Genomic DNA, 14,099 nt, shown 5'->3' on the forward strand with positions numbered 1-14,099 from the left:
AAATCAGGGTTGGAGTGTTTAATTTGTTTTTTTAACATAGATTTTAGCCAGGAAATTAATATGGTTATCGAAAGAAGTAGTAGGCCTACATAAATTAGACTTAATGTAATGTTTCCACGTTATCATGGTATTACAATTCATTCTGTGCTGTAATGTAAAGTGCTATCGAAATGTCTTTTTAATTGCTTTCTTTTCTATACACTTCCCAAAATTAGCAAATATTACATCTGATTTAAATCTAAAGAAATGCAAAACAGAACTTATATAGGCCTATAATACTATCATTAACTCAAATTAATCATACCATTTTAACTTTCTTCTCCCCAAAATGGAATGTTTCTCAATCCACAGCATCCGCCAATGCGATGAAAGGTGGCAGAGATCAAGCGGTGTTTGTCAAACCATGAGACATCCAGAAAATCGATCTTCTCACAGAATCGTCTGTAGAGCCCGAACGGTTTAGCCTACAACCCAACTATGGAAAGATGAGACTCTCGTGTACAGAATGGTGTTCTCTGTTTTCGGACTCCTCGGTACAGCCGATCTGCCCATTTCTATCTTTAGTGGTCAACAAGTTTGGGCTACATCCACCTATGTGGAAAGGTGAGACTCTCACACGCCCCACAAAACTCGTCTAAAGGTCCCCGTACCAGTTTAAAAATGAATGGAAGTATAGAATATATGGACACGGTTTAGTGCCAAAAATAAAGGGTTAGATACATTACTAAAAATAATAATAATCCTGAAATGTCTTATATCTCTCAGAAATAGGACACACAATGACTGATCTTATGTTACTATGAAAAACAATTCTCATTTAGGAGACTAAGATCACATCTTTCTGAAAGCATTCCTATACTCAATCATTTATTTTATACAACATTCAGATGCAAACCCAATAATTGAGAAGTGTATATATCACATTTCTGGTAAGACCCAAATGCAGACTGTGTGTAAGAATGTTTATTACAGCAACAGGGGCAGGCAAACGACAGGTCTGGTCAGGCAGAGGTCGGCAAGGTACAAAATCAGGAGGGTGAGAACAAGAGAGACTGGGAAAAAGTAGGAGCAGAGTCAACCCGCTAGTTGACATGAACAAACAAGACGAACTAGCAACAGACAACAGAAAACACTGGTGTAAGTACAATGGGGAAGATGGGTGACACCAGGCTGGGGGTGAAGACAAGCACAAGGACAGGTGAAACAGATCTAGGCGTGACTATATACAAACAAAGAAACAGTAATGTGTGTCTCCTGTCCTTCATGAGGTCACCAAATGAAACAAACTCGACATGACTGATCCTTAAGTGTCCACGGACCACTCTAACTGCTTGGAATACAGAAAAAACATTTTGATGTCCAAGTATCTCTATGTGTTCCGCAGTCACATTCCAATCTCGATACTCCAGAGCTCAGAAACAGAGTATTCTCTCTCCCACCTCTGTGGGAGAGAGAGGGCGCTATAGAGCTGACCCACTGTAACCTGATCCTTCAGCTCTTCATTGGAGATTTATGACATCACCTATGCTATAAACTTTGATCCGCAGGCTATGTAGGCTATCATTCGTAACCTCATGATGGGTATAGGAAAAAAATGTAGTATCATGTAGTAGCCTAAATCGATCAATTTTCAAATGAGCTGAGCGACTGGAATATGAATGACAGTCATCCAATATGTTGTTCTAGAAATAAGGCCTAAAAAAATGATTGCCCTCCCTTGTCTTAAACGGCGCCTTCCACCACTGCTCTCCACCTAGCCCGAATTGAAGTGAGAACCTTGCCAGCAAACGTTTCCACTATGAAACTAAATGAATACTGCACTCTGAGCCACAAAGCATTAGATTAAAGTTAGTGTGATTTGACAAAGCATGGTAGTAGTTTTATTGAGCTTGCAGCTGTGGTTGGTAAGGATTGCATACCTTCAAAAGGAGAAGTGAAGAAGAAAAAAAACTCAACTGATGTGCTCTTCTGGCTGACTCTTGTTTATGTACTACATACCTGTACCAATCGAATAAGTAGAGCCATGGCTCTGAGAGTGCAGCTGAATTATTAAGGTGACACATTTCACTCTGGGTCATCTTGTGTGTGTATGGAGCCCCGTACCTACAGGAAGAGGCCTTATTCACCCAGTCAGTAGTTGCCACATTAATGATTGTCATGGGGGGTCTGAAAGGAGGTGGATCTGTAATAGGTTTAATGCTGAGGCAGCAGTTCAAGCCCATGCCCAACTGTAATTCCCAAGCCCTAATATTTTGTATTTGTTATGTTGAAACCTTATTCCAAGACTGTGGCACCACTCAAATAACTGACGGCTTAATGCCGTATCAAGTTTAGGTTTTCTGGACTGAGAAAGAGTGAGCGTAGTTTACAGGTTTTTCCATAGTGCCGCATGGAACAATACACTGGATGAGCCTCACTGTTGGTAACACGTGGGCAGTGCCGTTATAGTTCAGTTCCCTACTACAGCAATGACAGTATATGGCTAATCATATCAATGGAAGATATAATGTACAGGGAAGGTAAAATTGAATCTCAGTGTAGTCTTATACGTTTATTTACACCTATAGGACTGCATTATAACACAAGTTGTAGTCTATAATTTTTCATCTGGTAAATGACAACAATGGACAGGATATGAAAAGCTGATTATTGCACACTGCCACCTGCAGCATCACAACCATGCTGTGCTTTTTCCTATTTTGGTTTGTCACTGACACACTCAAAAGAAAAGAACCCATCTAGATATGATCTAATTGAGTAGTCAGGAATAACAGTAGAGAAAAATATCAGGCAGGGATTGGATGAAGGGATTATTGTACCCAATCAGCCTATCTAGATGTTGATGTAGATTACAGGAGTGTCTGGTTTTACAGATGTATGATCTTAATTTGACCCCTTTAGTCGCAGGACAACTTTAATATCTGAGTAAATATTTTGAATCGCCACCAGGGGGCAGCTGGAAGTGGTCTTTGTATACAATGTAGTACTGTAAATATGTTGTAGGCTACAATATGTATGCTATGTGCAGGCTATAGTGCGTCTCGTGTGAATTCTTATTCCTCAAAATGAGGAATTTGTAGGGGGTAGGTGTATTTTTTGTAAGAGAATTTTGTAAGGGAAGTGAACAAGTGCACACTTTGGGAGGAAGGAGAGATAATATAATTGGAACATAGCCCTTGTCAACAACCACAGGAAGTGATATCAGATTGGAGGAGCAGTTAGTGACAGTGTTTGACCTCACATCATCTCTGCTCCAACTAAACACAATTATCTTCAGGTTCAATAAAGGACATCTCAGAATCCTCACAGAAACGTATCAAGGCTATGTTGTCATTCTTTGCTCACTTTATTTAAGTACTGTACTGTACATTTTTTTCCTACAATGCACCCTAGTCGTGGAGCAACTGGAAATGACTGGCATAAAATAGTGTCTCTGTCTGAATTTAAGTCTATGATTGATGCAAAGCTTGTGGACACATTTAATTGCTTTTCACTTTTGTCTATAAGTTTTTGTCTCAGTGTGTTGTTGTTGTCAATTGTCATTGCAGTGTCAGTGGCAGGGCAGAAATTGGGACAGGAAATATAATGGATTAGGACAGAGCGAGAGGCTGTCTCCTTCAGCTGCAAAGACAACGATCAGTGTACAACGTATGTCTACTGGTACCCGGAAGGAGAATGGAGAACATTTTACCTTGATTCTCGAGCTGGGAATTAATGAAAAAGAAAGTGTTTTGCACCACAGGAAGTGACATTGTCAGAGGAACTGTTTGAGACGACACACTCCAGCTGGTTTTTCACCTCTCATCTTCATAATCGACTATATGATCCAAACCATACTTCAGTAAAGATCTGTTAAGTCAGTCTGATGTTCAATGTTATTTATAACGTGTAGCTTTTCATTTCCCCAATTCTTAAGCACATATTAATTGAACATGGACTGTGGTATAATAATATTCTCTCTTTTTCTGGGTAAGTGGTTTATCCAACCGGTATCCATATATTTGAATGGAGTAACTCTACTGTGAATTTTTTAGTGATCCACTTCTGTTTTACAGTGGCTGCTTCAGGACAGTGGCTGCAACAAGATCAGATATCAAAGACTAAGAGAGAGAAACAGAGTGTCACCTTCAGCTGCAAAGTTACTGGTTCGTGTTCCGGTGGCACAGTCCACTGGTACCAGAAGAGAGAGGGTGAAGCCTTCACTTGGATTAATGTTGATGCCAATTCTGGCAGCAGTGCTACCACTCATCCTCAGGGAGCAGATTTCATTGTTTGGAGGGAGTCTGCGTCTCACCCCAGTGAGCTGAAGATTAAGTTAGTTAAAGTGTCCCATTCTGCCACCTATTACTGTGCCTGCTGGGTCTTGGGAACCCACAGTGAGAACTGATCCACACAGCCTGTACAAAAACTAATGAAAAAGGTTTCTATACCAGAAGTAAGTGACATAAGAGGTTAGAGTGCAGTGTCTTCTTCAAATCCAAAGTGAAATGCAATTGTAAAAGGAATTAAAAATACATCATAAGCAAGATGTCTTACAAATGAGCAAACAGTGTATAAATCGCATCTTCTTGCTGTGTCCTGTATACGTACATTGTGTGCAGAGGTTGGGCAGAGGTTTGTGTGCTATCTGGGAAAATGGTCTGAATGTCTTATTTACAGTTCAAGTCGGAAGGTTACATACACTTAGATTGGAGTCATTAAAACTTGTTTTTCAACAACTCCCCAAATGTCTTGTTAACCAAATTATGGTTTTGGCAAGTTGGTTAGGACATTTACTTTGAGCATGACGCAAGTAACTTTTTCAAACAATATTCCAACAATTGTTTACAGACGTATTATTTCACTTATAATTCACTGTATCACAATTCCAGTGGGTCAGACGTTTACATACACTAAGTTGACTGTGCCTTTAAACAGCTTGGAAAATTCCAGAACATTATGTCATGGCTTTAGAAGCTTCTGATAGGCTAATTGACATCATTTGAGTCAATTGGAGGTGTACTTGTGGATGTATTTCAAGGCCTACCTTCAAACTCAGTGTCTCTTTGCTTGACATCATGGAAAAATCAAAAGAAATCAGCCTCAGAAACAAAATTGTAGACCTCCACAAGTCTGGTTCATCCTTGGGAGCAATTTCCAAATGCCTGAAGGTACCACGTTCATCTGTACAAACAGTAGTACGCAAGTATAAACACCATGGGACGAAGCAGCCTTCATACCGCTCAGGAAGGAGACGCGTTCTGTCTCCTAGAGACGAAAAGTGTAAATCAATCCCAGAACAACAGCAAAGGACCTTGTGAAGATGCTGGAGGAAACAGGAACAAAAGTATCTACAGGATATCCACATAACCTGAAAGGCCACTCAGCAAGGAAGAAGCCACTGCTCCAAAACAGCCATAAAAAAGCCAGACTACGGTTTGCAACTGCACATGGGGACAACGACTGTATTTTCTGGAGAAATGTCCTTTGATGAAACAAAAAATATTACTGTTTGGCCATCGTGACCATCGTTTTGTTTGGAGGAAAAAGGGTGAGGCTTGTCAGGAATTGTGAAAAACTGAGTTTAAATATATTTGGATAAGGTGTAGGCAAACTTCCGACTCCAACTGTACACAAGTATTCAGATCATTTGCTATGAGACACAAATCCAGGTTTCCATTAATCATCTTTGAGATGTTTGTACAACTTTATTGGATTAAACCTGGGCAAAATTTTATTGATTGGGGACATGATATGGAAAGACACACCCCTGTTTGTGTAAGGTCCCACAGTTCACAGTGCATGTCAGAGGAAAAACCAAGCCTTGAGGTTGGAGGAATTGTCCGTAGAGCTCCGAGACAGGATTGTGTTGAGGCACAGATCTGGGGAAGGGTACCAAAAATATCTGCAGCATTGAACGTCCCCAAAAACACAGTGGCCTCCATCATTATATAGTAACGTTATTAATATGCGTGACGAAGCCTCTGTTTTGAAACCATTGGATACAGTATCCATTCAGCAATACTGTAACGGCTTTCGATGGTGGAAGGAACAGTGGACCAAAGCGCAGCGTGGAAAGTGTTTATGATATTTATTTTCAAGAAACACTCAAACAAAAATAACAAATTCAAAAAACAAAAGCGAACAGTTCTGTCAGGCACAAACACTAAACAGAAAATAACACCCCACAAAACCCAAACGGAAAATCACAACTTATATTTGATCCCCAATTAGAGACAACAATAGACAGTTTCCTCTGATTGGGAACCACACTCGGCAAAACAACAAAGAAATAGAAAACTAAACATAGAGAATAAATACGGATCTCTAAGGTCAGGGCGTGACAAATACGTTTTATCATTGGGGACGATTTTAGAACTCATCACTGTATTCTTTAAAAACATGTGGGATGGACCTCTCTGTCACGTTCTGACCTTAGTTCCTTTATTTTTGTCTTTGTTTTAGTATGGTCAGGGTGTGAGTGGGGGCGGGCAGTCTCTATGTTTGTTTTTCTATGTTGGGTTTTGAGTTCGGCCTAGTATGGTTCTCAATCAGAGTCAGCTGTCAATTGTTGTCCCTGATTGAGAATCATACCTAGGTAGCCTGGCTTTCACTTTTGGATGGTGGGTGTTTGCTTTCTGTGTGAGTGTTTGGTCCACACGGTACTGTTTCGGTTTTCCTTCGTTCACTTTATTGTTTTGTATTTCAGTGTTCAGTTCGTTTCATTAAATATTACATCATGAACACTTACCACGCTGCGCTTTGGTCCGATCCTTCTTCCACCTCTGAATGCCGTTACAGAAACTCCCACCACCAAAGGACCAAGCTGCGTGGTAACGGGCAGCGGCAGCGGCCGAGGCCGAAATCTCAAGACTCCTGGACATGGGAGGAGATTCTGGACGGTAAGGGACCCTGGGCACAAGCAGGGGAATATCGCCGCCCCAAAGCAGAGTTGGAGGCAGCGAAAGCAGAGAGACGCCGGTATGAGGAGGCAGCACGGCAGAGCGGCTGGAAGCCCGAGAGGCAGCCCCAAAAATGTATTGGGGCGGCACACAGGGAGTGTGGCAGAGTCAGGAGTCAGACCTGAGCCAACTCCCCCTGCTTACCGTAAGGAGCCAAGGATGGAACCAGAGCCAGAACTCATCACTGTATTCTTTGCAAACATGTGGGATGGACCTCTTAGCGGTATTGGAGGTGAGCGAAGGGAGCGAGGCAGAGACAGTGAAGGAGTTAATGGGGAGATTGGAGGAGAGAGTTATGAGGGAGTTGCTGTGTTGGTGCATGAGGCACGACATCCACCCGACGGAGCGTGTCAGGGATTTGATGTCACCTGGGTCAGCTCTCCATACTCATCCTGAGGTGCGTGCTAGCCGTCTGGTGAAGACTGTGCCAGCCCCACGAACCAGGCCTCCTGTGCGCCTCCCTAGACCTGCACGTCCTGTGCCAGCTCGCCACTACAGCTCTCCAAGCCGTGCTTACCGTGGCGGGAATCATACTGGTCAGGCACCGTGTTATACGGTGGAGCGCATGGTGTCCCCAGTACGCGTGCTTATCTCGGTGCACTAACATCTCAGCTCCCCGCATCTGCCGGGCTAGGGTGAGGATCCAGCCAGGGCAGATGGTGCCAGCCCTGATCTCCAGACCTCCAGTGCGCCTTCACGGTCCGGTCTATCCGGTGTCACCTCCACACACCAGCGCTCCGGTGGCAGCCCCCCGCACCAGGCTGTCTCTCTGTCTCCTCCCTACAGGTGCTCCCGCCTGCCCAGCTCTGCCAGAGTCTCTGATCTGTCCTGAGCCGCCAGAGTCTCCAGTCTGTCCTGAGCCGCAAGAGTCTCCAGTCTGTCCTGAGCCACCAGAGTCTCCTGTCTGTCCTGAACCGCCAGTCAGCCTGGAGCTGCCAGAGCCGCCAGTCAGCCAGGAGCTCCCAGAGCCGCATGTCAGCCAGGAGCTGCCAGAGCCGCCAGTCAGCCAGGAGCTGCCAGACCTGCCTGTCACGCCGGCGCTGCCGGAGTCGTCCTTCACTCTGGCGCTGCCGGAGTCTCCCGCTTGTCCGGCGCTTTCTGAATCTCCCGTCCATTCGGGACCCGTGGTTTGAGTCCCCAGTCCAAGGTCGGCGGCGAGGGTCGCCGCTCTAAAGAGGCCACGGAGGCGGGCTACGAGGAAGACAAAAACTATGGGGAAGTGGGGTCCACGTCCCGCGCCAGAACCGCCACCGTGAACAGACGCCCACCCAGACCCTCCCCTATAGGTTTAGGTTTTGCGGCCGGAGTCACGTTCTGACCTTAGTTCCTTTGTTTTTGTCTTTGTTTTAGTATGGTCAGGGCGGGAGTTGGGGTGGGCAGTCTGTTTGTTTTTCTATGTTGGGTTTTGAGTTCGGCCTAGTATGGTTCTCAATCAGAGGCAGCTGTCAATTGTTGTCCCTGAGTGAGAATCATACCTAGGTAGCCTGGGTTTCACTTTTGGATGGTGGGTGTTTGTTTTCCGTGTGAGTGTTTGGTCCACACGGTACTGTTTCGGTTTTCCTTCGTTCACTTTATTGTTTTGTATTTCAGTGTTCAGTTCGTTTCATTAAATATTACATGATGAACACTTACCACGCTGCGCTTTGGTCCGATCCTTCTTCCACCTCTGAATGCCGTAACACTCTCTGTCTGTAAGACGAGAGCTGCAGTCTCTTATATGTATTTACTATGCAGTTTTGAAACCCTTTGGTCTCCACAGAATTGGGAAAATATGCTTTTAGTTTTTTTGCCCCTTGTGTGGAACAAAATGCAGAATTCCTTGCAATTAGATATTCTGGTGCCTTTCAGGCATTTTTAATTATTGATTGGAGACTTTTACATTACAGAATGCGATTGCTTTTCTTAAATACAGTATATTTAATGTTGTGTATTATGTGTTTAATTACACTGTTTTGTAGGGCTGTTGTGTTTTATTTTTGAATTTGGTTTTATTTGTAAATGTATACAGAGCTCTCTTGTAAAATAGTTTTATCTCAGTGTGACTCCCTGTTAAAAAAAAGTTAATACAATTCTTAAATAGAAGAAGTTTGGAACCATAAAGACAATGTCTGGATAGCTGTGCAACAACTCTCCCCATCCAACATGACAGAGCTTCGGAGGATCTGCAAAGATGCTCCCCAAATACAGGTGTGCCAAGCTTGTAGAATCACACCCAAGAAGACTAGGCTGTAATCGCTGCCAAAGGTGCTTCAACAAAGTAATGAGTAAAGGGGTCTGAAAACATATGTATTTATTCCATTTATTCCATTTTAAATGAAGGCTGTAACGTAACAAAATGTGAAAAAAGTCAAGGGGTCTGAATATTTTCTGAAAACACTGTATTCATCTGTTGGTCACAGATATCTTTTTAAGAAATGGACTGGCGTAGCTCAGTAAACCAGTCAGTATCTGGTGTGACCACCATTTGCCTCACGTGACACATCTCCTTTGTATAGAGTTGATCAGGCTGTTAATTGTGGCTGTGGAATAATCAATTATCTAGCAACAGCTCTTGTGGACATTCTTGCATGTCAATTGCAGACTCCCTCAAAACATATTGTGTTGTGTGACAAAACTGCACATTTTAGAGTGGCCTTTTATTGTCCCAAGCACAAGGTGCAACTTTGTAATGATCATGCTCTTTAATCAGCTTCTTGAAATGTCACACCTGTCAGGTGGATGGATTATCATGGCAAATACGAAATTCTCACTAACAATGATGTAAACAAATGTATGCACACATTTTGAGAGAAGCAAGCTTTTTGTGAGTAAAGAACATTTCTGGGATCTTTTATTTCAGCTCATGAAGCATGGGTCCAACACTTTACATGTTACATGTTGCATTTATATTTTAGTTCAGTGTGTGTGTGTGTGTGTGTGTATATATACAGTTGGGAGAACAAGTATTTGATACACTGCTGATTTTGCAGGTTTTCCTACTTACAAAGCATGTAGAGGTCTGTAATTGTTATCATAGGTACACTTCAACTGTGAGAGACGGAATCTAAAACAAAAATCCAGAAAATCACATTGTATGATTTTTAAGTACTTCATTTGCATTTTATTGCATGACATAAGTATTTGATACATCAGAAAAGCAGAACCTAATATTTGGTACAGAAACATTTGTTTGCAATTACAGAGGTCATACGTTTCCTGTAGTTCTTGACCAGGTTTGCACACACTGCAGCAGGGATTTTGGCCCACTCCTCCATACAGACCTCCTCCAGATCCTTCAGGTTTCGGGGCTGTCGCTGGGCAATACGGACTTTCAGCTCCCTCCAAAGATTGTCTATTGGGTTCAAGGCCACTCCAGGACCTTGAGATGCTTCTTACGGAGCCACTCCTTAGTTGCCCTGGCTGTGTGTTCCGAGTCGTTGTCATGCTGGAAGACCCAGCCACGACCCATCGTCAATGCTCTTACTGAGGGAAGGAGGTTGCTGGTCAAGATCTCGCGATACATGGCCCCACCCATCCTCCCCTTCGAATACGGTGCAGTTGTCCTGTCCCCTTTGCAGAAAATCATCCCCAAAGAATGATGTTTCCACCTCCATGCTTCATGGTTGGGATGGTGTTCTTGGGGTTGTACTGATCCTTCTTCTTCCTCCAAACACAGCGAGTGGAGTTTAGACCAAAAATCTCTATTTTTGTCTCACCAGACCACATGACCTTCTCCCATTCCTCCTCTGGATCATCCAGATGGTCATTGGCAAACTTCAGATGGGCCTGGACATGTGCTGGCTTGAGCAAGGGGAACTTGCGTGCACTGCAGGATTTTAATCCATGACGGCGTAGTGTGTTACTAATGGTTTTCTTTGAGACTGTGGTCCCAGCTCTCTTCAGGTCATTGACCAGGTCCTGCCATGTAGTTTTGGGCTGATCCCTCACCTTCCTCATGATCATTGATGTCCCACGAGGAGCCCCAGGCCGAGGGTGATTGATCGTCATCTTGAACTTCTTCCATTTTCTAATAATTGCGCCAACAGTTGTTGCCTTCTCACCAAGCTGCTTGCCTATTGTCCTGTAGCCCATCCCAGCCTTGTGCAGGTCTACAATTTTATCCCTGATGTCCTTACACAGCTCTTTGGTCTTGGCCATTGTGGAGAGGTTGGAGTCTGTTTGATTGAGTGTGTGGACAGGTGTCTTTTATACAGGTAACAGGTGCAGTTCATACAGGTAATGAGTTGAGAACAGGAGGGATTCTGAAAGAAACACTGGTTGGTAGGCGATCAAATACTTATGTCATGCAATAAAATGCAAATTAATAACTTAAAAATCATACAATGTGATTTTCTGGATTTTTGTTTTAGATTCCGTCTCCCACAGTTGAAGTATACCTATGATAAAAAATTGCAGACCTCTACATGCTTTGTAAGTAGGAAAACCTGCAAAATCGGCAGTGTATCAAATACTTGTTCTCCCCACAGCAGAGGCGGACTGAAACAATAAGAATTCAGGTGGGGAATTTGACTCCATCCCAGGCCACCCTGTTCACACAAACCATCAGACCGTTAATTTTGTAGGCTAACCCTAGGAGAGCATCCTTGTACCCTTGGGCCTTGCTTTGGATGGCAGGTTTTATGGTCACATCCTTTTCAATTATTTCCATAGTGATGACCACATCCATGTAAAGTGCACAGTCAGGCTTCCAAATACTTTCCTCAAGGCCTCGTCTTTGGCCCACCAGCATGTTTCACCAATTACATCAAGCCATCTGTGTCTCCTGTCCTCACTGGTTTCCTCCCATAGCTTCATGAGCTTGCAGGAATCTCGAACGAACACTGCAATATCATTCAGCAGGTAGAAAAGGGATTCACCTGCCACAACAACCCCAGTGGTGTCAGTTAGCACAAGGTTGAGAACATGTGTGTAACACCATATGTGTATTTGGTTAGGAGACTCTCCTGTGAGCAATGTAGAGAAGCCCATGTATCATCCCTGCATATTAGCTACTCTGTCTGTTGAATTACACCTTTTGATATCTATGTCCATCTTCGCATGGGTCTGTTTCACACGGTCCACAAAGTACTGTCCAGTCGATGACTCACAGTCAATGACCGCAATGAGTCTCTCTTGGACAACATCAGTGACATCTCGCAGGACTACTGCACACTGGTCTTTGTGGTTAAATCCTGTGTTGTGTCCATTTGTATTGAGAACATCCCTGCCTTTCTCACTTCAATAGCAACTGTCTGCTGAATGAACATTCTGATGACTTGAATTACTTTATTTGCTTTTGTTTTGGACATCATAGTTACCAAGGACCCTCTTCCTTTACTTCCCATCTGCTTCTTGCTCTTCTCAATGCAATCACTAACATGCTCTTGTAGGCAGACATCATATTTGTTTAGCAACAATATAAGCTCAACAAACTTGCCATGATTGACGGCCATGTTTTCCAAGTTATATGCAGCTTCGTGTTTGTGTCCTCTGTAGCTCACATTTACCAATAACTTTAACTACATCAATCACATGTTCCATGACCCGCCTCCTCTTTCTGTCCTGTTCTTGTTGAACTGACATTTACTTATCACTCAGAAGGGTACGGATGTCTACTTTGCTGGCTCTGAGGAAAAGGGCTTCTGCACTTTCTGTATGGGTCTTGCTACTCTCATCTTCCTGTACTCTCTGATGGGCATGTTTCTAGGCCTGCATGCCTCCTTTGACAAATGCACTACATTGGCTGAAGCTTTTGCGAATGCAAGACACACTGAGCAGAATAAAGAGTGAGTTACTTCATTGTAATAAACTTCAGTTAGTGCTAAATACGGCTGCTAGAATCCTGACTAGAACCAAAACATTTGATCATATTACTCCAGTGCTAGCCTCTCTACACTGGCTTCCTGTCAAAGCAAGGGCTGATTTCAAGGTTTTACTGCTAACCTACAAAGCATTACATGGGCTTGCTCCTACCTATCTCTCTGATTTGGTCCTGCCGTACATACCTACACGTACGCTACGGTCACAAGACGCAGGCCTCCTAATTGTCCCTAGAATTTTTAAGCAAACAGCTGGAGGCAGGGCTTTCTCCTATAGAGCTCCATTTTTATGGAACGGTCTGCCTACCCATGTCAGAGACGCAAACTCGGTCTCAACCTTTAAGTCTCTACTGAAGACTCATCTCTTCAGTGGGTCATATGATTGAGTGTAGTCTGGCCCAGGAGTGGGAGGGTGAACGGAAAGGCTCTGGAGCAACGAACCGCCCTTGCTGTCTTTGCCTGGCCAGTTCCCCTCTTTCCACTGGGATTCTCTGCCTCTAACCCTATTACAGGGGCTGAGTCACTGGCTTTACTGGGGCTCTCTCATGCCGTCCCTGGAGGGGGTGCGTCACCTGAGTGGGTTGAGTCACTGATGTGGTCATCCTGTCTGAGTTGGCGCCCCCCCCCCCCCCCCCCCCCCCCCCCCTCCCCCCCTTGGGTTGTGCCGTGGCGGAGGTCTTTGTGGGCTATACTCAGCCTTGTCTCAGGATGGTAGGTTGGTGGTTGAAGATATCCCTCTAGTGGTGTGGGGGCTGTGCTTTGGCAAAGTGGGTGGGGTTATATCCTTCCTGTTTGGCCCTGTCCGGGGGTGTCCTCGGGGTGGGCCACAGTGTCTCCTGACCCCTCCTGTCTCAGCCTCCAGTATTTATGCTGCAGTAGTTTATGTGTCGGGGGGCTAGGGTCAGTTTGTTATATCTGGAGTACTTCTCCTGTCCTATTTGGTGTCCTGTGTGAATCTAAGTGTGCGTTCTCTAATTCTCTCCTTCTCTCTTTCTCTCTCTCGGAGGACCTGAGCCCTAGGACCATGCCCCAGGACTACCTGACATGATGACTCCTTGCTGTCCCCAGTCCACCTGGCTGTGCTGCTGCTCCAGTTTCAACTGTTCTGCCTTATTATTATTCGACCATGCTGGTCATTTATGAACATTTGAACATCTTGGCCATGTTCTGTTATAATCTCCACCCGACACAGCCAGAAGAGGACTGGCCATCCCACATATGCTCTCTCTAATTCTCTCTTTCTTTCTCTCTCTCGGAGGACCTGAGCCCTAGGACTATGCCCCAGGAATACCTGACATGATGACTCCTTGCTGTCCCCAGTCCACCTGACTGTGCTGCTGCTCCAGTTTCAACTATTCTG

This window comes from Oncorhynchus mykiss, chromosome 11 (assembly GCF_057628025.1).
Source record: "Oncorhynchus mykiss isolate SJ-2025 chromosome 11, ASM5762802v1, whole genome shotgun sequence".
NCBI lineage: Eukaryota > Metazoa > Chordata > Actinopteri > Salmoniformes > Salmonidae > Oncorhynchus > Oncorhynchus mykiss.